Source organism: Barbus barbus (assembly GCF_936440315.1).
Source record: "Barbus barbus genome assembly, chromosome: 48".
Taxonomy (NCBI): Eukaryota; Metazoa; Chordata; class Actinopteri; order Cypriniformes; family Cyprinidae; genus Barbus; species Barbus barbus.
Genome location: NC_136726.1, coordinates 23598059 through 23622366, shown reverse-complemented (window position 1 = coordinate 23622366; position 24308 = coordinate 23598059). Strand labels below are relative to the sequence as shown.

Sequence of the window (24308 nt, the reverse complement as noted above, 5' to 3'; positions counted from 1 at the left end):
GATATTTAATCTGGAAAAAAAAGAAAAGTATTGAGTGATAAAATCACTTTGCTGTAAAAAGTAATACATAAAAATTAATATTTAAGTATTTGTTCTAAAAAAAACCCAAAAAACAAAAAGCCAATATAGACAGCAAAAAAACCCTATTTATATCATCGTCTGCTAAAAATCTCAATTTTATTTTGTCATTTGGCACTTTTAAGCAAAAAACAAGTGACAAATCACGAAAAAGTGTTTATAAACTGAATTTAGCTGGAGTGGTCCTTCATGCATTAATACAGTTTCAGTCAAACGTCTCTCTTTCACTTCTCAAGTCAACAAAGATGTCAGTGGGTCCAGACCACAACACCTGAAAGACTCCACATGGTACCTTACAGAGCATTTACCATGCAAATTAAAAAGGCTGTCCCTATCAGAGCCAATCCACTTCCATACCAATGTTTTGATGTTAGTATGTGCACCATTTGGGGAAATACACTTTTTGGGAGGCTACTTCTGAAGTCCAAACTAGAAATGCAAGAACAGTTGCCAAACCACGAGGAGACCCAGAGGAACGAGGCTTTTCCTTCATACATGTGACAGAAAAACAAACCTACAGGAGTTGTTTGAATGAACACAGCTGGAAAATGACGATGACTGCAACGAAATGCCTTAAAGAATGGAAATGAATTATCGCTTTATGAGCGCCGTACAGTCAGCTGCCCAAGTACTGACCCCAAAAACCTCAGGGTCCTGCCTAGAGAGACAGTTTACCTCATTCTGCCTTCATTTCCTGTGGAATGTGCTAAAGGTGAAGACCTTCCTGATGTTTAAACAAACAAAGCCCAGAGTTTGCGCTCTGTCCAGGAGGACGAGGCCTTGAAGTGAAGTGAAGTGACACTGCCAATACTCGCCAATACTCCAATACTAATATGCCAATACCCATACTCGGAATTCGTTCTCTGCATTTAACCCATCCAAAGTGCACACACACAGCAGTGAACACACACACACACCCGGAGCAGTGGGCAGCATTTATGCTGCGGCGCCCGGGCAGCAGTTGGGGGTTCGGTGTCTTGCTCAAGGGCACCTCAGTCGTGGTATCGTGGTACCGGCCCGAGACTCGAACCCACAACCTTTGGATTACGAGTCCGACTCTCTAACCATTAGGCCACGACTTCCCCATTGGTTTCCTGAATGAGGGATGCTTGAGGAAGTTGAAACTGGATTCTTCTACTCAGGGTGGTCTTTGTTGTAACCTCAAACGGTGAGGTACAAACCAACAACTTTGTGCTCATGAAATGGAAACTTCCCTTGTGGTGTGCAAAAAGTGTCGGATTCAACAGCTCGGTTAATTGGCCAATGATGTTGGCTCCCCCTGTCGAACCAAACAGGGCAACAACTGTGGCTTAAATCTATCGTAATTGTCTTTGTCCAAAACCAAATCTAACCTACCAATGCCTATAACAGATCCCGAATGCTCACTAAGCTTTTTACGACCGCTAGCTTGAATAAAAGGGCTGGTAATGGGATGGTGCTCATGGAGGTTTTTTGGAGGACAACGCCATTGTTGCGTTCAAGGCCACAGAGGTGCAAACACAGCAGGAGCCGGTCCAAAGCACAGCCCTTTGTGTTAGAGAAACAAAGAGGAAGAGGGAATTCGCACCCCCTCGTATTAGCGGCTCGCCGAAAGATAAACAAACCCTCAGACTTACTCAGAGGCTTTTCATGCATCTGAAACGTTGTGTCACATCCTGAAAAACAGCATTTCAATTCCTCAGTGTCAGACTGTAGATGGAAAAGGAATTGCTTTGGGGTCAAACTGGATGATAATTAGCTTTCAGAGGTACTTTGAAGAAGCTAACAGCTACATTTTTGGTTCTCTATTCAAATTCACAGCTTCAGAAACTGTAAAAAAAGTCACAACCTCTTTGTCTTTCAGGCAGGCCTCAAATAACACAGTTTTGGTTCATTTGGATCTTCTGTGTTAGTAAATGAAGCAATACATTCACCTCAAAAAGTGTATATTTGTCTTGTTTCTCAGTACAATAGACATTTTCTACATACATTTACTTCAGATGCAAAATGACAAAGTCTCATTTTCTGAGAAATGTATCAAAATTAAGTTTGGTTAAGGTCATTAGAGTCAGAAAAACAAGCGTTTTCACTTTGGAATTTAAGTTTATTTTTCTGACCCCATTGGCAGATATTTTTGATAACTTTGATCAATTTCTCAGAAAACAAGACTTCTTGTGTTATTTTGCATCTGAAGTAAATGCATCTAAAATCTTAGATATTTGTCCTAAAAAGACAAAAATACTGAGTGAAAGTGTCACTTTTTCCAGTGAAATGGTTAATAAATAGTGTAACATAAATAGTAGAACATGTCTGTTCTAAAATGATATTTTTCACTCAGAATTGCCATAAATTCAACCAAAAAAGAAACTATAGACTGGAAAAAACTTAGCTAAAAATATTTATTTTGTTGTGTGGCACTTTAAGCAATATTGAGCAAGGAAGCGCCAGATAAATGAGCTGTAGTGTGTCGAATCCCAGGTCAGTGACCGCCACAAACACTGACGGATGTGAATTAACTCATTTATACAAACTCCTGAGCCAAAAATACCAAAGGTTTCCCAAAACCCTGGAGAAGAGCCCTTCACATGAGAACTCTATCTGTCCTGGTTTTCAGGACGACCCTGAAAATAGGCCAATCCATCACGCTAATGCGCCAGCCGTACGGCTTTAGCTCTTCTTTCACAGTTCAGGGTTGAACAAGGATTCCTGTGGAATATAAAACAGGAGAAGTCACACATCCCTGACCCAGGATCCTATCTAAGCACAAGAGGGGTCATAAATCTCATGGTCACAGCGATTCAAACAGCACCTCACACCTGGCTCTAACCTCTCGGGCTGTAAAACAGACAGGCCGCTTTGACCCGGCGAGTCACATTCATACTGAAGAGCCTCCGCCATTAGCAGCCAATGCTAAGCCCCTTTCACACAGAGATTCCAGAAAATACACGGGTCATGTGTTCCGGCAATTGTTCCCGGGTCGTTAGATTTGCTGCATTCACACTGCCAGTGATTTCCAGGAATCTGTGCGTGCGTTCACACACAACCCGTAAAAGTCCCGGAATGACACGTGTCGTCATCATGTGACATATAAAGTACGAGTCGAAAACGCTAGACAGCCAAGAAACAGGACGAACGTCAAGAAGCAAAGCGGAAGTGTTTGTACTGCTTTAGCCCCAGGCAGCTGATAAGCTACTTGGGACGTTGTTATTTATGTGTAATATGCTTAATGCTCAAATTACAACAAGTTTTGCGATACTGACGTCTTTTCGGAGAGTTGATGAGGTAACGCATACGCTGGAAGCTAAATTGGGCGAGAGTAGAAAACAATATGAAGCAGCGAGAGTTCGAGCACGGAGGCGCCATCGCATGCTAAAAGCTACAACTCTGTTTAAACGGCTCATGCAGCTGGCAAACGATCTCGGCTTCAGCACGGATACTGAGGAGCTCCGTGGCCTCTGCTGCAGTCCAGTTTGCGCACATTTTTTGTATTTTATTTCGTTATTCACCGCTCTCCGAGTTTAAAACACAGACTAGTCCCTCCGGCACTGCAGGGCTGTATTATTGAAAACACCCGCTCAAAGAGTCGCACGATAACTACGTCATCACTACGACACATCCGTTACGGCATTGGCTCCGGCTTTTGTTCACACAGCGCTCGTTCCGGGACTGAACCCGGCAATGTTACTAGGTCCCCAACCCGGGATAGATCCCGGAACAAATCCCGGGTCGTGGTTGCGTTCACACAGAAGGCACTCCGGCATGTTTCCGGGATCAACGTGCAGTGTGAAAGGAGCTACAGTCACATTCCACTTTAACACCATCTCAAGGGCCCTTGTAGGACTCGGGCCCCAAAGGATTGACCCATATTTGACAGTGTCCTAAATTCAGACTCTTAATGTGGGCTAATTATCACATGTGCTCCTGTAGTAGACCGTTAAACGAGTACATATTGACATACAGTCAACCAACATTTATTCAGACACCTTCAACATTTTCACATTATCACAGTTTATTCACTATACACTGAAAACAAATTATGCTCTTTTTTTTTAAAGGTAAGTGGTTGCAAACTATTTACTTTAGCTGCATTTCTTTTTTTAAAGTTGAAAGTTAGTGAACTAACATTTTTTTCAGTGTAGTTTAGAAAATGGTAATAAAATATGAGAAGAACTCATAGTTAAACTGTCAGAACAAACTCATCTTGATGATGTCAGATAACTGATAGACAGGTATGTAAGGAATTGGGTTGAATAGCTGTCAGATGTTACATTTAAGCACACAATTAGATAAAACCAATTTAGCTCAACCAATCACCAAGCAATGCTTCATTTTGTTCAGTCTGTGCTGGAAAAACATCACATTAGCAATTAAAGAAAAACACTTAAGAAAAACATGATCAGGTCAAAGTGTCTGAATCATTTTTGGTCCCAATCTTTTATCAGTTTTACTGCAGTCCACTGTATGAAGAATATTTGGGTATAATATGGCACAGTTCACTTTATTTTGCTCTCCTCACCTTACATAAATCAATTATAGTGTCCTGCACCCACTAGTAAAACAATAAATATCAAAAATGATATCTGTGTCTGAATAACGTTTGGTTTGACTGTATAAAACAGGGATATAGAAATATTAGCATGGCCTTTTGGATTTCGATGTACTTTCAATTAATAAAACATTTAGGCCTAAATTTAAGATTAGGCCTATGTCTTTGAATTGCATATAACATTTGCATTAATTTGAATTATACATATCCATTTTGTTTTTACATAAACTGTGTCATTTTGAATCACAACTAAATGCATCTTGATTTAAGATGTTAGTGTTTTTATTGTTTTCTATTACAAAAATCTGAGTGAAAATGATTTAATATTTAGGTACTTGATCAGAAATTATGTTTTTCACTCAGAATTGCCATAAAATCAACCAATAAACCAATATAGACTGGAGGGGGGGGGGGGGTGGATTACACATGTCCATTTTGTTTTAACATAATCAAACCAATAAAATCAAGATTTCTTATGCCATCTTGCGGGTCAGAGCTCTCGGATTTCATCCAAAATATCTTAATTTGTGTTCTGAAGATGAACAAAGGTCTTACGGGTTTGGACCGACATGAAGGCGAGTAATTAATGACAGAATTTTCATTTTTGGGTGAACTATCCCTTTAAAATCGTAGATATTTGTAATAGAAAACAAGACAAAAAATGAGTTTGTCCACGGAAAATTATTCATAAATACTTTAATATTTAGTTATTTTTTCTCAAATTTTTCCCATTAAAAAATGATCAAAAAACCAATATAGACAAAAAAAAGAAAGAAAAAAACACTGCAAAATTATTCCGAAATACTTGTTCATAATTCTTTTCATAAATACAAACATTTAGACATTTGTTTTGGCAAATGGCATGTCATTCAGAATTGACAAATTCAACCAAAAACAAACTCATAGTCAAGTCAATATTATTTGTATAGAGCTTTTAACAATGCAAATGGTGTCAAAGCAGCTTTATATCATCTAGGTGTCCTGCTGTAGAGGTCATCTCTAGGTGCTGACCCACCATCTGATAGATCAGGTATTTTGGGAAGTGTTCCCGGAAATCATTAATAAACATAATGTGATGCATATTTAGTCACGCATATATGAAACATGTCAGATTTCTGCACTCAAAATAAATCATTTTGAATAAAATTGTGTAAAGAATTACATTTATTCAGTTAAAAAGTATGAAAATTGGTTAAATTATGTCTAGCTGTGGAACAAGCAGTTTTCAATGGGTTAACATTTCTGAGAATGAAAGAAATTGGATTTATTGATATTAAATATAGAAATTCAGTTTATTAGCAATATTACAAAAAATCTGGCCAGTTTCATTTCTGTAAATATGCATCACATGTTTATGTTAAAACTGTGTAATCCAAATGGATGGGAATTTGATATTCAATCTCAAATTGAAGCATTAATATTTTAACGAGTGTTGGGATACATAAACATTATTATATACAAGTATGGTGATTCAATGATCCACTCAAATTTGCTCTAGATATCCCAGCATGCTTTGAGGGTCAGACTGGTGCGATGGCCCTGAGTTTGGCTGCTATTTATGACCGTTAGACCTCAGTTGTGTCCACTCCTCATCATAAAAGCGAGGCTGTTCTGGGACTTTAATGACGCGCCAATGGCTGTTATCAGAACACAGGCCTAACAAAGGAACGGCCATAAAGAACAATAAAACACTGTTATCCTGTAAAAAGCAATGGCCGCGATCAACTGCTGCAGCCTGATATTGACTGAGAGATGATCACTGTCAAACGCTGGTCAGACACCCACAGAAATCCCTTTATTTAGTGTAGAATCCAGCAAAACTGAATCCAAATGATACCAAAAGTCATCTTTGGTCGACCACCTTAAGGTTTGCCAATAATATTTGACCTTGCTAAGACTAATTTCATATAAGCTCCAACTGAACTGCTGAAAAAGGCCTGTTTTGTTGGTATACATTTATGTATATTGGTTGCTTAAGTGATTTTAAATGATATTTTTTTACTTTAAAATCACTTTTATCATTTTTAGATTACCATTTTTTTTCCAGTGTACTATGAATGCAGGGGTTTTAATCGTTAAATAAATCCATAAAAATATTTGTGTTACTTGAAATTGAAACGAAATAGTAAGTAAAATAAACAACAAAAAATATACTTATTTCAGCCGGTTGGCAAAGCAATATTTCTGTTTAGCTTATTTTTGTTTAGCTTAAAATTATAGATTTTTTTAAAATTACAAAAGCTATACAGCCATTAAAAAAAGGAATAAATTAAAAAACGACAGTAAAAATGACAGAAACAAGAAAGTACTAAACATTTTACTACAAATATAAAAATTAAAAATCTCAATAATATTAACAAAAACTATATAGACATTTAAAAAACTAATACAAATAAAAAACTATATAAAGATATTTACAAAAAAACTAATAATAAAAAAAACAAGAGTACTAAAGCTTTTACTAAATATATATATTAAAAACCTCATTAAAATATAAAAAATATACATTTTAAAAATTAAATCTAAAACTAATAAAAATGACAAAAACACAAGAAAAGTATGAAGCTTGTTATAAGAATTATACAAATTGTAATATATATTAACAAATTCAAACAAAAAGCTATAATAGTATCTCAGTTATATTGAAATAACACTGACTTCAATTCAGCCAAAGTCTTAAACAGAAATAACCAAGTAATACTTGAGATGAAACTTGATTTTGGAGTTCAGGAGATGTTCGATCTCCTAAAAATTCATCAATAATGTTGGCTTTATCATACAAACAAACAAATGTCCAACCAACAATCACTATGCATCTCTACATAAAGCCTAAATCACCTTAAAAGACTTTAGGCAGTTTTAAAACTTTCAGATTAGACTTTGTCAAACATATATCACAGTTTGTCTTGGCAAACCTTATTTTTCTCATTGACTCAGACTCATATTCATTATCAAGCTTTATTTGAGAGTGTCTAGGAAACCAGCATGCAGAGATGTCCAGAAGCTTTAACTCTACAGACGGCACATCTCCGGCGTTAGGAGCAGAGCTGATGTGAACAAAGAGGGCTGGACACAGCAGCACCCCGGGGTGTTACGAGCAGGAAGCTGTTTTATAGAGGACACTAGAAGCACACAATGACCGTGTGGCCGTCTGCACACACACACACACACACACACACACACGGTCAGAGAGGCCAGCGAGGTCGAGTGGGGTTTTGTGCTGACAGTTTAGTGACAATGTAACGGTTTACTCGCACAACAAAGACAGTAATTTACACACAATCCCACTATTCAGTTCATCTGTGGAAGACAATCAGATGCTCTCAAACTGACATTCTCTAAAGTCACAGCAATTAAAGGAAACCTGCAGGTTATTTCACCAAGAATCAATTCTATTTCGTTCAAAGAAAATTAAGCCTGTTGTACGTCCATTACGACAACAGAGTACATTTACCTTCAATTTTCAAGGTAATGTTTTTAACAACATATAAATATATTAAACTAGATATAAATAATATATAATAAAACATAAAAAGTATTTATACAGCATGGTCATACTTGTTTTTAAATGTATGCTTGTTAAATACATTTTTATTGCCTTTCATTTATGCCACTTTAAATTATTTTTACCCTCAATTTTGTAAAAATTAATATTGAGAATAATGATGATGACAGTAACGAAAAAATCAATACAATGACAAATCACCACTGAGAATAAATGAAAATGACAAAAAAAAGGATATATATACAGTGCCCTCCAAAAGTACTGGAACAGTGAGGCCAATTCCTTTATTTTTGCTGTAGACTGAAAACATTTGGGTTTGACATCAAACATCCTCTACAGGGTTTAAGTGTGGAGATGGACTTGGCCAGGCTAAAACCTTCCACTTCTTGCCCCTGATGAACTCCTGTGTTGTTATGGCACGATGTATCTTGCTGCATGATGAAGGATCTCCTAATCAGTTTGGTTGCATCTTTCTGTAAATTGTCAGACAGAATATTTCTGTAGACTTCTGAGTTAATTTAGCTGCTGCCATCATGTGTTACATCATTAATGAAGATTAATGAGCCTGTCCCAGAAGAAGCGATGAAAGCCCAAGCCGTTACATTACTTGTGTAATGTGTACTATAATGTACACCTGTGTACACTGTGTTTCAGATGAGCTCGTATGTTTGGGATCATGAGCAGATCCTTTCTTTCTCCAAACTTTAGTCTTTCCATCACTTTGGTCCATAAAATCAGTCCATAAAACCTTGTCTCAGAATTTTTGAGGCTCGTCTCCTATTCTTCTTGCTAATGAGTGGTTTGCATCTTCTGGTGTAGTCTCTGTACTTTTGTTCATGAAGTCTTCTGCGAACAGTAGATTGTGATGCCTTCACTCCTGCCCTCTGGAGGTTGTTGCTGATGTCACTAACAGTTGTTTTAGGGTCTTTCTTTACAGCTGTCACAATGTTTCTGTCATCAACTGCAGATGTTTTCCTTGATCTACCCGTTTGAGGTGTTACTTAGTACACCAGTGGTTTCTTTCTTCCTCAGGAGATTAATGGTTGTACTTGCTATTGCCAGTGTTTGTGCAATGGTTGGATTGATTTTTCATCTTCTCTCAGCTTCACAATTGCTCGTTTTTCACCCATAGACACCTCTCTGGTTTTCATGTTGGTTACACATCTAACTATAAATGCAGTCTGCACGGATCTGAAACGGAGCGCAGACATTCAGTGCTATTTATTGTTTGAATAGGACACACCAGGGCAACAAAACACACCGGTCAGTCACATGTTCCAATACTTTTGGTAACATGAAAAATGGGTGGGTTCAAACAAAAGGTGCTATCTTCTAAGTTGTGTATCAGATTTCAGAGGGCGGGGCCACAGGGTTTAATTGACAGCCCTGCGTTGCTATAGTTTCCGCCCTCAGCAGTTACACTGTCCTTCAATTTCTCCGCGCTCGAGCAGATGTAACGTCAACAATGTCTCGCAAGCAATCCCAATGCTCTGTTTCATTTTCTCCCAACATCTGAGCTGCTGAGGACAAACATCTACCTAAATACGTGCATCACTCCAGACTCCTTTGTGAACGTCATATCGTTAGTGCTTAGCGTTTTAACCGTATTTGTGTGTACAGTATTTAGTAGTAACATTAAATATTAAAATAAAACACTATATACATCAATTATACATTTTTTAAGCAACTGTATTAAAGTTAATCAGTCATGAGCAGTGAGTGATTTCTCTTTATTAATATTAAAGAAATAGTTCACCCAAACATGAACATTCTGTCATCTGTCTGTCATAGTGTTTTATTTTTATACCACCATTTACTCACTCTCAAGTTGTTTTAAACCTTAATTAGTTTCTTTCTTCTGTTGAACATAAGTTATTTTGAAGAATGTGGGTAACCGAACAGTTGCTGGTCCACAGCCACTTCCATAGAGTCAATGTGTCAATTAATGTAACATTAATACAGTAAAAATCACTACTACAGTATTGAGAATCAATCTAATAACAATCACCACTCAGAATAAATGTGAATTACAAAAATAAGTAAAATATTCAGATGGGTCACAGTAATGAGAATTTTGGTGGTTAACTATCATGAAAATAATGATAGAATGCAAATATAATTTCATTTTGCCGTGAAACGTGAGCTGAACATAGGGGTGTGCGATATGACGATTTTTGATCGTGGACGATAAAAATGTCTCCACGATCTGCTTTTTAAGAAATATCGTAGTATCGCGCTACCGCACACATTGTCAAATACAGTTCTGGCGCCTCCGTCTCTATATACTGTACAAAACGACATACAGCAGTAGAGTTACTCAGACAGGACACTGCACTTATTCGCGATCGCAAAAGTACATTATTTGCACACAAGCCTTGCTGGTTAAATTTTTAATTCGCGCGCTGGTCTGACGTGCGCTTGTTCTGAGCACATACACCTGAAGCACGCGCACTAAAACGCCTGTCTAACAGCGCCTGATTACTCAACTAAGTTATATTTTGCGCTAATACTGTCAAAACACACAAGGTTTACATACAGACTGAGTTGGTTATCTCTAAAATGAAAGTAAATAGTTAAGAGAGAAACGGATGCATGCCTGTATATTAGATGCGTGCAGCTCTTAAAGGGACAGGACACTAAACATGCTGTCGACTGTCATTAAAGGGATAGTTCACCCTAAAATTGAATTTCTGTCATTATTTACTCAGTGGAAAACCAAACAGTTGCTGGTCCACATTGACTTTGATAGTAGGAAAGAAAAATCCTATGGAAGTCACTGATGACCAGCAACTGTTTGGTTTTCCACCTTCTTCAAAATAGCATTTATAAATGTTCAGCAGAAGAAAGAAACTCATTCCGGTTTAAAACAACTTTTGAGTAAATGATGATATAAAAATACAACATTATGACAGAATTGACAGACAGATGACAGAATATTTATTTTTGGGGGAACTATTCATTTAACGTTAACAAAACAACAAAACGCAAAAGAGAAAAATCACTCCCTATTCTTGACTGAAACACTTTAATACAGTTGCTTTAGGAATCAGTCTATCTAGTGTTTTATTTTTATATTTGTTCATTCAATTTCATTGAATGCTCTGCTAAATACACCTATTGTACCTGGAAATAAAGCACTGTTTGTTTTATTTGTATATTATGTGTATTTGTAATGTGTATCTTTGTTCTTATTTTTTAATAAGAAAAATAAAATAATGACAAAGATTTTTTATCTTCGCCCACTTTGGCCTAAATATCTGCCATGCATCTTTGTCTTTCTAGTTTGGCTGTAATGCTCAGACAACTTGTAAAACCAAAATAGTAAAACTAACAAAGAATCGTGATAAAAATCGTGAATCGTGATATTTCTATAAAAAATCGTGATATGATATTTTTCCCATATCGCCCACCCCTAGCTGAACATGTTGTTTTCTTGAGGTTCACTGGTAAATGAGCACAACACACACTCAAACTGTTACATGTGAGTGATATCAGCCACAAACTTTGAGCAGAGCATCAAAAAAAGGTGGAAAAGACTTTCAAAAGTTTTTGACCTCTTCCCAGCGTGGGCTCATTAAGATTCCTGGGAGAAGTGCTCCATCATACGCTCTTAATTGAGCACATGAAGTCATTAAAGCATGCACTTCACGCTGCAGTTGAGACGCACTTAATAGGACAGCATTTAAATCATTAAGGGAAGCTGTAAAGCCAAAACCAAGAGGAAAAAGAGGCCTCCCAAAATGCCCCTCAGATCTCTGATGCAGACGTCGCCCTCAGGTACGGCCTAAACTACCCACAATCCCCCTCTAAACCAGCATCGGCGTCATTAAACGGGGCTCGTAATGGATTTGACCCAAAGCGGCGACACACACGGACTGACCATGGCAATGGTTAAGAGGTATGGAGGTGTGACAGCCTGTGACCTTTGACCTCTGGTCCCATAGTGGCCCTTTAGAAGCAGGTTTGATTGCTGCTTACCAGCCCCCTCATGTGCTTTTGAGTTATATTTCAATTTCCTGAGCCTAAAGGTCAGCCGTTCCCAACCTTTTGATCCAAATTCAAGTGTGAATCGATGGAGAATGAGCTTCCACTCCATAAAAACAAACGGCTCATCGGCTCCTGCGCTTGCAATACTTTGAGTTTTACACGGAAAAGCTGCTGAGGAGATTTTAAAGAGCAAACAATGATGGCATTAGTTCATACAGCAGCTCACATCTTAATTTTATAAACCTATTTTAACATCCAAAGTAATTTGATTCTACTTTTATGCCATCGCAGGCTATATCAGAAGCAGGGTCATTATAGTGAACTAAAACCATATATACACATTTGTTTTATATATAAAAGCCACTTAAAATATAAAAAACCCTAAACGTATTTTATATTAGCTGTTTTTTCATTTACATTAACTTGGTGTACTAATATAACTAAACCTAAAACTGAAATAGAAAATAAAAACTATACAGACATATGTATTTATTTAAAATACAAACAGAAAATAGAAAATAAAAACTAATTCAAAATATTAATAAAAACTATAATAGTATCTCATGGACACTAAAATAACACTGATGAGAATGTATTTAAAGAAAACGACAAATAATTTTCATAAATCAACACATTTGTTTTTATAAATGACAAATTCTTATATTTCAGAAAAATAAGTAAAATATCTATTGAAAAAAAAATATTGATAAGTATCTGCAAAATGTGAAATATAATAGTAGACAACTAAAACAAAAAAACAGGCTTCCTTCAGGCAAATGCAAAATAAACCCCAATTAGCCATTGCTTATATTTCCATTACATAATTGATTATTTTTGCATTTGCATTGATTATTTCGATTGAATTTTGCATTAAAATTAAAAATTTTTTTTTTTTTTATATCTTTTCCCCACATAATTTAAATACGGCTATTGCAAATGCATAGAGAATTGCATTTTTAATTGCAGAACTACAGTATTAAAATATGTGTGTGTGTGTGTGTGTGTGTGTGTACATCTGGTTTTCTGCTGTTCTAATGTTTTCTTTTAGCCTTGAGCAGGAAGACAGTGCGAGTCTTCCAAACAAACTCCTGCGCTTTGATCACCTCCGTCTGTCTGTCTGTCTGTCTGAACACACACACACACACAGTCTCACTGTTCTCACTGTGTCACTCTGTCAATATTGACCCACCTGTAGCGTGATCTTTGACCTCACCTCACCACATCCTCCATCAAACACAGTCAGGAAGCCACATACAGTATGAATACACACAACTCAACATATGGACATAGTAGTCAAACGAAGCGGCATGTTGATTATTTCCCACAATTCTAGCTGGCAGGGAGGCCTCAATATCCACATCCGCTGCATCATGCGGCACACGCTATGAAAAAGAAACCAGCCTGCTGTAATCTGAGCAGAATAATGTGTAGCATGCATCGGCGACCGCAGGATCCCGTACGCTCGCCGCGGCCAAATATAATCAGTCTGGGATTGATCCTGTGCTAATGAGGCCTGAACACAAATCAGACTTTTCACTGCCAAGTAATCCTTGAGAAAGTCGCAGCTAATGAGGTTATCACTTGCTCGTGATAGAAAACTACATCAGACGTGCAGCAGACTTTGATTTAACAGAGCTGATTAAAGTCAACATGAAATGCATTTTATTTTCATAATCTAACATATTTCCAAGAGAATTCCGCTTCGATGGCAACGGCGGCGGCGCGTCTCTGCCGTCCAGCGCGTCAGGAAGCAGCAGGCAGAGCAGCGATGATCCTGTAATCACCGTGTCAGAGGATGAGGTTCGGAGGGCACTAAAGAAAGTGAACGTCAGGAAAGCAGCCGGACCTGATGGGATAACCGGCCGTATTCTGAGGTCCTGCGCCGATCAGCTCGCTGGTTTGTTTACTTCCATCTTTAATGAGTCCCTTGCTACCTCCATGGTTCCAACCTCATTTAAAAAATCCGTCATATCCCTGTGCCAAAGAACAATAGTGAAGTGAAGTGACATACTGCCAAGTATGGTGACCCATACTCTGAATTTGTGCTCTGCATTTAACCCATCCAATGTGCACACACACAGCAGTGAACACACACACACACAGCAGTGAACACACACACACACAGCAGTGAACACACACACACACAGCAGTGAACACACACACACACAGCAGTGGGCAGCCATTTATGCTGCGGTGCCCGGGGAGCAGTTGGGGGTTCGGTGTCTTGCTCAAGGGCACCTCAGTCGTGGTATTGAGGGTGGAGAGAGCGCTGGACATTCACTCCCCCCACCTACAATCCCTGCCGGCCCGAGACTCGTACCCGCAACCTTTGGATTACGAGTCCGACTCTCTAACCATTAGGCCACGACTTCCCCAATAAACTCTCTTGCCTGAATGACTATCGCCCAGTTGCCCTCACATCTATAGTCATGAAGGTTTTTGAGAGACTTGTAAAGAGCCACATTTGCTCCTCCATCCCTGATACTTGGACCCTCTTCAGTTTGCCTATCGCCCATATAGATCTGCTGATGATGCCATCTCTCACGTCCTCCACTCTTCCCTCACACACTTGGACAGCAACAATGGGAATTATGTAAGGCTGCTATTCATTGACTATAGCTCAGCTTTCAACACTATAGTCCCCATCAAGCTGGCATCTAAACTCACAGACCTCGGCCTAAACTCCTCACTCTGTGACTGGATTCAAGACTTCCTCACCGGCAGACCTCAAGTGGTGAAAGTTGGCCAGTTCACCTCAAACTCCATCACTCTGAACATAGGAGCCCCACAGGGCTGTGTCCTGAGTCCCCTGCTCTACTCTCTCTACACGCATGACTGAGTGTCCTCTCACAGCTCCACATCTATTGTCAAATTCGCTGATGATACTGTGGTTCTGGGCCTCATCTCCAACAACGATGAGACCGCATACTTGGATGAGGTAGAGAGTCTCACATCATGGTGCCAGGACAACTATCTCTCTCTGAATGTGAGCAAAACTAAAGAGCTGATCATGGACTTTATGAAGAGACAGCAGCGGCCCTACTCTCCTCTTATGATCAGTGGGACCCCTGTGGAGAGGGTGAGTAGCTTCAAGTACCTCGGTGTAAACATCTCCGAGAACCTGACTTGGACTACACACATCCAAACACAGGTTAAGAAAGCCAGGCAAAGACTGTACCATCTGCGACAGCTGAGGAAATTCAGGGTCTCACCAGCAATCCTGAAAACTTTCTATTCAGGGACCATAGAAAGTGTATTGACTCAGTGCATCTCAGTGTGGTATGGAAACAGCTCCAATCAGGACTGCAAAGCACTACAGAGAGTTGTGCGCTTAGCTGCGCGCATCTCAGGGTCTGCTCTCCCCTCTCTGCAGGACATCTACCTCAAACGCTGCAAAAATAGAGCTGTCAAAATCATCAAGGACTCGAATCACCCTGGTAACCATCTATTCACTTTGCTTCCATCTGGTAAGCGCTTCCGTAGCCTGATGACAAAAACTGAGAGACTTAGGAGGAGCTTCTTCCCCCAGGCCATCAGGCTCCTAAACTCTAACTCTGTGTCATAACATCACATGACTCCATGTAAATATCACTACAATCAATAAATTATTCATAATTCTTTCTACCTCGTATTGCTGCTATGTTCTGGTCTGAATCAGGAGAGAAATCTGCACAGATCAAAACAGCTCCAAACAAATATGTGACTGGATTTTGATGTGAGAGACGACAGGAGATGCCCATTATCACTTGAAGAAGTGTTATTATGGATTATGAACGGTTTGAAGTTAGAAATGTCTTAATGACAAGATTTGTTTCTTACAAACACGTAGCTTTTCACTTCTCTAAAACAGTAAATCAGTTTTGATTTCATGTTGAATTTAATAGTTTAGTCTTGAATGTCTTGACAGCTATCTTTCAAGCACTTTAACCCTTTAAGACCTGAGGTTAAAATAGGTCATTTTCACGTTTTGTTTATGTGACTGTAAATTTACAACAGAATGCGCTATTTTTCGAGTGCAAGGTGTCATTTGTTTCAGAAAACAAATGGCTTTCAAAAAATTTAAGTTGTTGACCATTAAAGGGGACCTATTATGCAAAAATCACTTTTATAAGGTGTTTGAACACAGTTGTGTGGCCACAGTGTGTGAAAACAACCAGCCTATAATGGTAAAAATCCACCCACTAATTTTTTTATAAAACCAATAAATCATGAACAGTCTTTCAGAACAAACGGTTTCAGATTCTCCCTCTGTTCATGTCACCGAGGGGAAAAAGTCCCGTCCATTTGTGACGCTCTCTGCTCTATTAGCATAAACACAGCTCTGAGTGAGAAGCTGTGGTCCACCATTACTGGAGATATATACAATGTCAGCCCCAAAGAGGCTTTACAAGTGTTGTGTTTTGGGATGCACTAATGAACATAGGAGTCTCCATAATCTCTCCCCAATCTGAGCCGAGGACACTGTGGTTAAATTTCATTTTCGAAGGAAATATCCCAGAAAAAAATCGGTAATGTCCCCTAAATGTTTAGGAATTAATACCAACACTTTGTGCTCGAACGTCAGCTCCAGACAAAGAAAGCATCACGCGTTTGTTTTCCAAATAGTTTTTCTGAAAGAGCTTCTTGTCAGTCTGTTACGCTAATTGCTAAAGCTATCATTGTCTCTGTGTGTTTTCACGGATGCTGCCTTCAAGTGCTGCCAGAATGATCGTGAATAGGAATGTGGTCATTAAAAGTTGTGTGTGAAAGCAACATGAGTCGATCACTTGAAGTTGTCGAGCTCATAATCAGAAGAGGGACTTATAAAGTTTGTGACAGCATGAGACCAGCTATGTTGTTATTTTTATCCCATCTGTGTAATTCATAAGCGCAAATTTATTATGCACAGTATAATCAGATGACTGACTTTGAAACCGAGTAGTTTTCTGTAAAGATAACAGGCTTGTATTAATAGTGCAATGTTTATTTTCAAAGACTAGAACTGCTAATGCGGACCTGGAGCTCGAAGCTCCGCCCTCTTCTCCGGGAGCAACAGCTCATTTGTATTTAAAGCAACATACTCAAATTCAGCGTGTTTTGGCTCATACCCTAAAAGTGGCAATTTTACCAAGCTATAAAAATTTATCTGTGGGGTATATTGAGCTAAAACTTCACATATACGCTCTGGAGATATCAGAGACCTATTTTACATCTTGTAAAAAGGGGCATAAGATGTCCCCTTTAATGTTGTTGGGGAGTTTGTTAACAGAATTTAAAGACAAAAAAAGACAGAAAAATCACGATGCACTTCATACCTGAAAATTTTGTGACCCTGGGTTGGGCAGTTTTCATTCAAGAGGCTTTTTTGCTCATACACGCATACATGCATATGCACCCATACATTTATCACTAGTACAAAAAAGCATGCGGATTATGTAGATAATCTATGCTTTGTTTGTATATCTATATAAACAGGCTGAAGGGAATCTAGCTGCACACGCCTTGTGATGAACCAGCTAAAAGATTCTTTTTATCAACACGTTTCCAGGTGATTCTTCATCAACACACAGTGTTGGGGAAGCTACTCTGAAACTGTAGTTTGACAAGCTACAAGCTACTCGTAAGTTAAAGTAGTTAAACTACAGTCAAGCTACCCTTTTGGAAAAGTAGTTAGCTACACTACAAGTTACTATCAAAAAGTAGCTAGCTACATTGAAACTACTTTTGATTTTTTTTTAACAGCGTATATTATAAATAACTGAATAAGTGTCTGAGGAATGTTTTAAGTAAAATATTTAGTGTTTAAAACAATGCAATACAATTATGATTTCAAAGAGTGTTGTTTTATTACACACAACACTCAAATATCTCAGACTGTTACAAAAAGTGTAACCTTTACTTGTCGTTTCTTTGAGAGACATGAACTTGGACAAATAAGGCCATGGGTAATTAACGTTAGTTGTTTCTCCATCCTCCAAATCTGCCGCCACGTCTTGCTCCATCATGGATAATATGGGTGTGTCAACCCACTTCTGTACGTCAGTGAACCGTTAGCCGCAAGATGCGTGATTAAACAACAGGTGGCGGTAATGGCAAAAAATGAGTTTGTAATCTAACAAGAAGAATATCCTTGCACCGCGCTGATTCGCGCAGGCTCGACAAAACGCAATGTAGCTTTTGCTCGCGCTACACCGCTACTTGCTGCAAAAAGTAGTTAGCTACTGGAAAAGCTACACTGTTTAAAAAGCAACTGAGCTACTGCCAAGCTACTGAAAAATGTAGTTAAGTTAGTAGCGTCGCTACTTGTAGTTAACTACTCCCCAACACTGTCAACACATAATGCAGATAAACCAAGTCAACATTAATAATGAAAGCGTAATTATGATTAAGCATCCGCCATTACAGACACACCTCAACTTAACAAAACCCCTCATATTCCCTGTGGCCCTGCTGTTCATCCATAAATCCCATGGTTCTTACACGATCTGAATGCATCAGCAGTCCTGCCGTCTGCCCAGCACTCGTTCGTGAAAGGCGCTGTTATTCATTCTCGAGGAGTCAGTCAGTCGACTCTATAAAAGCCTGCCGGAGCGGTTGACATGAGCGCAGAGCTGTGATTCGTTCAGCTGGACACAAGCAGCGCTCTGTGTTTGAGGCATTAAATCAACACACACAGGCACGAGGACTTAACGCTGGAGTCTTATGGCCGACTGCCACACACCCTCACAGGGAACGCTCCATCTGTGTACAAGTAATCTCACGCCAAACACACACATTAACACCATCATACACAACTCCTACATGACAGGTGAAAAAGCCAAGCGTTTGTGAGCAATGGAAAACCAGCAAAGTTATTATTTGGACTATTTGCAGTTATAAAATCTCCTAATAGCCTTGTTGATGCACATTTTCTAAGAAAACTGCGATTACTAACTATTATTTTTCTAATAATTTATTGGAAAGCAGAACAAAAAATATTTTTCCTTAGACATTATTGCCTTATTATAAAACAAAAAAATCAGACATGCAACATCAACTGAATGGACCAAATAAAATAGAGAGAAAAATAGATAGAAAGGTTCTTAGCCTTTCTGAATCTGTTCAAAGGCCCCTCTAAAATGACATAAACTAATTATAATTAAGATAATTAAATGTTATGAGTTCCAGAAGTTTTTGGAGCCGTTTCAGGGTTTAACAAATTAATTGATATGATTACCTTTTCTACCAAAAAATAAATAAAAATTATATATCAATTTCTTATTTTTTTTCACATAAATACCAAAATGCATATTTGTAATAAAGAATGATCAGAGTTATAAGACTTTTTTAATTTCCTTTACTTTTCCAGGTTTCTTTACTTGTTTTAACTGGTTGCGTCTTAATTTAAAGCATTTTAAGTCATTAAGAGTTTTGTCCAAAGCAATATTCAAAGTCAGCCTAAAATAATTACATTTCAGAATTCCAAAAGATTTAGAAGCTTTTTGAATTGACAATGGCTTTCTGTTTTTTACTCAATTTATACCTGATGAAAGTCTTTAGATCTTGATATAACTACAAAAATGTGTATTCATTATAAAAATGCTAAAAGTAATAAGATTTTATTAATTTCTGTGATTTTTCCAGGTCTAGAAATCACACTTTAAAAATTAGGTTTAGTGAAGTGACATACTGCCAAGTATAGTGACCCATACTCGGAATTCGTGCTCTGCATTTAACCCATCCACACAGCAGTGAACACACACCCGGAGCAGTGGGCAGCATTTATGCTGCGGCGCCCGGGGAGCAGTTGGGGGTTTGGTGCCTTGCTCAAGGGCACCTCAGTCGTGGTATTGAGGGTGGAGAGAGCGCTGGACATTCACTCCCTCCACCTTCTTGTTCTTCAATATATATATGTGATTGAAAGCATCCTGACCAACTGTATCACAGTCTGGTATGGGAACTGCTCAGCTGCTGACCGCAAGGCAGGGTGGTGATGCGCAGTGGATAAAACACATGCCTTTGGTGTGGGAGACCCGGGTTCGAATCCACTGTGAGACACCAATGTGTCCCTGAGCAAGACACTTAACCCCTAGTTGCTCCAGAGGCGTGCGACCTCTGACATATATAGCAATTGTAAGTCGCTTTGGATAAAAGCATCAGATAAATGAAGTAAGGCACTGCAGAGGGTGGTGAAAACCGCCCAACGCATCACAGGGACACCACTTCCTGCCATTGAGGACGTCCAGAGAAAACGCTGTTTACGTCGAGCTCGCGGCATTCTTAAGGACTCCTCTCACCCTGACCATAGACTGTTTAACTTACTGCCTTCTGGGAGGCGCTTCAGGAGCCTCCGAACAAGGACAAGCAGACTCAGGAACAGCTTTTTCCCTACAGCTGTTTCCCTACTAAACTCTGCCCGATGATACCCCCCTCACACACCACTACAAACTCTTCACCCCTCCACATCACTAAAAAAAAATTAATTAATTAAAATCCATCTACACACCGAGTACTATGTACTGAAATTTTTATTTTCTATGCACTTTCAGTGTTCATTGCACTAGTGTTTATATATCTTAATGTATAGCTTATTCATATCCATTTGTAATTATATTCATAGTTTTTGCTCATAGTGTACATACATTTACTGCACAACCCATCTGTATAGTATGTTCATATCACCCATCTGTATATCATACTGATAGTATTTAAAAATGTGTAAATTATGTCCATAGTACTACTGCCTTATCTGTATATTTCTGTACATATGTAACATATTGTAGGCACTGTATATCCTGTACCTCTGCTGATTGCACTTCTGGTTAGATGCTAACTGAGATAAGAGCTGATAAAATGTAAAAACTGTAACTTGAATGCAATGGAAGTTGCTTTGGATAAAAGCGTCTGCTAAATGCATAAATGTAAATGTCACTGCATTCCGTTGCCTTGTACCTTACATGTGCAATGACAATAAAGTTTAATCTAATCTTATATATATATATATATATATATATATATATATATATATATATAAGCTAATTAAGATAATTAAGAAATATCTATATGTTTTGGTTATTTTAGATTTATTTAAAGTTTTTGTGTTAGCTTTTTAAGTTCAGAAGCAAAATAATTGGAACTCACAGGAAGTTTTGTCCACAACTATATTCAAAGCCTGCCAGAATATCAGAATGATATTAATGACAAAAATGTCCAAAGATTTTATTCATGACTTCTCCAGGTCTAGAAATCACACTTTTGAAACTAGTCTTCCTCATATTTCCAGGTTTTCCTCATGTTGATTCATTTTAAGTTGAGAAGTTGAATCATGTTCAATCACTGGAGGTCTAGTGGGCCTGGTGGAAAACCAAAAGGACTTTATCCCAGAAGAAAAACCCCACTAAAGGTGTACTACAGTACACTAAAACAAGGCTTATTCATCCTTGACTTCAGTCGGTCACTAAAAATATCACTCCGTTTCCCTGCAGGTGTGCATGCGCCTCTTCACACCAACACTAGAGAGCGCCACCATCTCAACTACTTCACCTCACGCTGACCAAGTGTTAAATCATTAAGACTTCAGACTTTCAAGAACCCGAGCTTAAATCAAAGATCACTTACTGACCAATAACTATGTCAAGCACACATCAATGCCAAGAACAGATGTGTCAGTTTCTCCTGAAAGCTTTTGGGCATCGTCTCGATCTCATTTCAATGGGGCGAAGAGAGAATGTTTCTCTCAAAGCCTTGTGTTGGTGAACGCGTCTCCATATGGAAACTGAGTCCTGCTGACATTTGTGCTCCCCTGTGGGGGCCGATCTCTGCCAGCTGGCACCCGAGCAAACGGCTTCATGACTGCTGTCATAGATATCAGTGAAGATAAACTCCTACTGTACCACGCTAAACCTGATTTCAACTTCCCTTCTGGCTCAAACTGGTAAAACGGATAGAATAAACAGATATTTCATGGAAAAATGAACATTTGGCCTGTTTTTTCCAGTCCAAACCTTTTGGCCAGCCGTTGGAATAGAAAAGAATAGATTCTGAAGATTCTTCATGCAGCACAAAAATCCAAGTCTTCAGAAGTCATATGATGTATTTACATGAGGAACAAACTTAAATTTAAGTTATCTTGCATTCAGATTCATAAACAAATGCATAAGCAATTATTTACATCCAAAGTAAATGGTAAAATGTACTTTTGGTCTGTTTTTCATGCACAAATATTATATGAGTTCGAAATCTAGCAAAACATAGCTTATGGACGACTGTTTTGATGGTCACTATGAACCGTTTTTGGTTCCCCAAAGAACCTTTCAGTGAACAGTTCTTAAAAGAACCATTATTTTCATAGTGTAAAGAATCTAAAGTATTTTCTTCCACTATAAAGAACCTTCTGTGCAATGGAAAGATCCATACATGTTCAAAGTTCTTCATGAAGCCATTTTTGGTTCCTCAAAGAACCTTTCAAACAAAAGTTCCTAGAAGATATTTTAATAATCTAAACCATGTTCCACTATAAAGAGCCTTTTGTGCAATCAATGGATGTTAATCTCTTCATGGAACCACTGATGCTATGAAGAACCTTTATTTTTTAAGAGTGTCTATAAAAAGGCAGCGATACCGATCAGTGACGTGAAGTAAAAAGCATGAGGAACTTAATGGAAAAACTCTGAAGATTAACATCAAACACCTTCTGGTTAAGCTGGAGATGGTAGATAACCCGCATTTTCTGGGTTTCAGACCAGTTGTCACTGAAGTGACAGGCACAGCTGAGTCGGACACACATGCAAGAAAAGCTTTTGTACACAGTGTCTCTAGCCCTTTCTTAAAGAATGACCTGGATAATGAGTTTAGAAATAGAGCAGAAGCTCTTGGGACACTTTCCCTTTGAGCTTTTCCAGAGTTTCCAGAGTCTCTGAATGCGAATATCACAAAAAGCTAAAGATGTATGACCACTTTATGTATCATTCAGTCTTTCACACACTTATTAAAAGCCACACATCAGAACTTACCCTAATATTTCGACCCAAAAAAATCCCTTTTCCAGCACAGATCCTGTTTATGAGCAGAGCAGATCCGCGTTCGCGCTCATTGGCGTCGGTCACTGCTGATCCGGAGATTTAAACCGCATATCTGAGCTGAAACACACGCACACAGATGAGTGGGAATGAGTGTGTTTTTGAGAGAGTGTGTTGGGGAGGTTTGGGTCCCTCCTGCGCGCAGTCACACCGCTGCGCACCCGCGTGCGTCACGTGAGCGCGCACAGACGCCTGCTTCTTTAACACTATGTATTCTGTTCACACAAAATCCTGTGTATGAAATACCCAGATATCTTACTACATTTGCTAAAGTTTAAGTATTAAGTATTAAACGGTCCGTGCTTATTAGTCTATAGTAATTCTTTCCAGCTGAGCATTTTCTTCCGGGTAGGCAAGGGAGGCAGTGTCTATTAAAAAATAAATTGGATGAGAAATAATTTATATTACAAGAATAAAACAACGCAAATATGACTAAATGTGACATTAAAAGTATAAAATTCACTCGTTTTTATAAATTGACACTGTCCAACAGCGACACCCGCAGGTAAAGTTACAGCAGAGGTTTGACTCCCCTCAGCCCATTGACTTTTATCAGAGAGAGACCCCACAGCATCAGGCCTGCTCCAGAATCAAATCACTGAGGGTGCTTCTTAAATTAGTGAGGGTGCTGTAACCTTAGCATAATTATTTGTGCTGTCCAAGCATCACTCAGTTCATCGTGATCTCACAAAGTTGTGTGATAATTAATTAAATTCTCTACGCTGCACAATGAATCTCTTATACACATTGCGTCGTTATAATGAAATGATTCGAGCTGAACAGAACACCCAAACAAAAACTCTGGGATTCTGACTTGAACGCAACAGCGGATCAGTTAGAATTACCATTTAAGAAATAAGCAGATATGTTTGTGATTAGCTACATTGCTTACCGCTGCAAATAAATAGAAACCGATCTCCCAGAGCACTGGATAGTTTGTCAAATCTGCAATGAAATGCCATTAATACAGCTTAACTGAGGGTGCTATTGATTTCATCTGCTTTGGGTTTAGTGGGGGGTAATTGAGAATGAATAGGAAAAGTCACATGAGAGGAGGCAATGCCTCCATCACACTATAATTGGATATGATCGGTAATATAGCTGTTTATGTCGTCATCTGGATGTTGGCAACTCGGTGTTGTGATTGCTTCATCAGAGTTTTTGCCGCTGAATCTTC

The 24308-nt window shown here is 38.6% G+C and overlaps 1 protein-coding gene across 1 annotated transcript in view; it reads right to left on the bottom strand.

Annotated features, from left to right (window-relative positions):
* The window catches only part of prickle1a (prickle homolog 1a), a 38167-nt gene extending 14873 nt beyond the window's left edge, over positions 1-23294 (bottom strand). Inside the window, exon 1 of the mRNA XM_079411714.1 lies at positions 23066-23294. The gene's annotated coding sequence lies outside the window, so the exon portion shown is untranslated. The remainder of the gene's footprint in view (positions 1-23065) is intronic.
* Between the last annotated feature and the right edge of the window lie 1014 nt (positions 23295-24308).